The sequence below is a fragment of the Frankliniella occidentalis genome, unplaced genomic scaffold (assembly GCF_000697945.3).
Source record: "Frankliniella occidentalis isolate FOCC.00 unplaced genomic scaffold, Focc_3.1 Scaffold73, whole genome shotgun sequence".
NCBI classification, from domain to species: domain Eukaryota; kingdom Metazoa; phylum Arthropoda; class Insecta; order Thysanoptera; family Thripidae; genus Frankliniella; species Frankliniella occidentalis.
The window spans coordinates 418514-421102 of NW_026267203.1; the positions used below are offsets into that span (position 1 = coordinate 418514).

At 54.3% G+C, this 2589-nt stretch overlaps 1 protein-coding gene across 1 annotated transcript in view; it reads right to left on the reverse strand.

Annotated features, from left to right (window-relative positions):
• LOC113213586 (mitogen-activated protein kinase kinase kinase 1) overlaps positions 1-2589 on the reverse strand; it is a 22293-nt gene that overhangs the window by 7836 nt on the left and 11868 nt on the right. The gene's annotated exons all lie outside the window — the stretch shown is intronic.

Sequence of the window (2589 nt, forward strand, 5' to 3'; positions counted from 1 at the left end):
TGGGCTTGAGCCAGAGCTTGAGCCTGCGCTTGCGCCTGGGCCAGGGCCTGAGCCTGAGCTTGCGCTTGCGCTTGGGCCTGAGCAAGGGCTTGAGCATGAACTTGCGCCTGCGCTTGGGCCCCACTCCCTGCTCGCAGCCCCGCCGCCGCCACCACCGTAGCTGCTATGAGGAAGACTATAGACGTTCGCTAAGCACTTCTCATCTTCTCGAGTCAACTTATCTTCTCGGTTGCCACCCGGGCGCCGGGCGGCGGCGGGCTAGGCTAGGGCGGGTTGCTGGGGCATCTGGCTACATGCTCTTAGCACCCGGGTCAAGGCGAAGCAGGCCACGCTGCTGGCCGTATGGAGGCGAGCAGCAGGCGAGAGGCGAGGCGAGGCGAGGCAAGGCTCGAAGGCAGCCGCTCGGATGTGCTCTGCTCTGTTCCGTTCCATTTTGAACGCCCCTTCACACACACCCACACACACATGTGCGGGCGCACACTTGACGTTAAAATAACGCAATCAATAACGCAATAACCCTCTCTCTCTCTCTCCGTATTGCGCCGGGGGGTATGAAAGGGATGTGAGGGGAGGGGGGAAAGGGGTGCGAGAAAGGAAAGGCAATGATAATAGCAAAGAAAAGGACGCGAGGGTCCAAGAGAAATGGGGCGGTGGTGGCCGCGGGGTAAGGAGGGAGGGGGAGGGAGAGGGGGTTCTAGAGGTAGGACGACGGCGAGACGAGAAAAACGGGAGGCAAGGCGGCGGCGGCGGCGCGAGCGAGGCGGGACGCGACCGAGGGGAGAATAGGTCAATCATGTGACCATTGAGGCTGCGTACCGTTCACAGCGTTCGGGTCGGACCTAGCCGAGTGGAAAAGGAGATAACGCTCTGCTCCTCCTCCTTCGTCTTCTCTCTCGCCATTTTCTTTCGCTCTGCGGCAACCATTTTTCCTTTCCACCCCGTGTGCGCGCGGGTGGGGTGAGGGGGGGGGGGGGGGCACACATGAGGCACGCCGCGCAATGTTTGTGTTGGTCGGACCTGCGGCATTCGCGTGGGACAATATCTCGGACCTGCGGCATGAAGCGCCCGCCCCGTCCTTCCCTCCAGGCTGGCCGGCCGGCCGGCCCGGCGGCACCGCCCTGCAGCAGCCCCCGCCGTCAGGTGGCAGCACTACTTGGCCATCGGGACGCGGCGATACTCCGTGGGGAGAAACTCCGTAGGGGGTATGTTTTAGTCGACGGCGATGCCAAGGGGGAATGGTCATCAGGTTGAGAGAACGTGGCAAGTGAGCTTTCACACAAAATCACATGTTTATTAAGTCTAAATAACAATGCTGGTTACATTGCGTCACTCCACTTAGGTCCCAGTGTCTATACACGGACAAGGGGGCACAGAATTTCTCTCGTGTCTCACAGACACGGGGGTTGTTCCACATGACTGTAACTTGGGTATTTTAAACAAACATCATCAACCACCGCTGCCTCTGTTTAACATTTCTGTACCCCTGAAAAACAACATAAATCGAAAACTAAAATACAGGAAATTTCCACGTACACAGCACCTTTCATTATAAATATAAATCTATTACTTTATGTTTGCTGCTCTTTAGCAGATATTTGTGCATCCATAAATATAACACACAATGGATTATTGCTTATTGACTTTGAATAAAGATTTAAAAGAACATCAACAATTAAATACACGTTGAATCAATCAAACATTATAGTCTAGCCCTTTACAATAACTACCCCACATCAACTGTTCCATAAACAAAAACAAACTTTCAAAAACTTGCACAATAGAGAAATAAAATAAAGAAAACATATCTATTGACTTTCACAAGGGCAAACAGTGTCCATGACTAACATACATTGTGCAAAACCCGAAGAAAAATTGACACAAGACAATACAGTGCGTTAAACTCCAATACACAGGAATCGCCTCAAATCATCCCCAACCCTTATCATCACAGAAATTATGGCGATTAGTGCCGTAGGAGCTACAGAGGAACTGGACAATGTGCACGGTTATTAATATTTTCCCCTTTTACATTTGAGCACAAGACAGCTATGACAGTGAGACAAACACACAAAACATTTAAATTTCTTTCCTTTTCATTGCAACAATTCAATACTTGATCCCACCCTCAGGACACTTCAACAAACAAAACCAGAAGTTCCCCGAGGGTTAGAGGTAAGTTTTGACCCAGGTGGTCAAGCATTACTTGCGTGCCAAGAGCTCCAGTCCCACAAGGCTCCCCCACGGCGACCACTACGACGGCACCAGCCCCATGCCGACGCCCACCCCGACCCCCTGGCCGACGTTGAGGCCGACGTTGAGGCCGACGCCGGCCGACGTCATTCCCACACCCACGCCACCCATCGCGACGGAGCCCATTCCCATAGAGCCCATGGGGGTCATGAGCTGGTGGGCGAGGATCGACTGCTGCGGCTGCAGCGGCAGGCCTTGCATCGAGAGAGGCATGGCGAGTGGAACCTGAGCCAGAGCCTGCGCCTGGGCTAAGGCCTGAGCTTGGGCCTGGGCCTGAGCTTGGGCCTGAGCCTGGGCCTGGACCTGCGCTTGGGCTTGAGCCAGAGCTTGAGCCTGCGC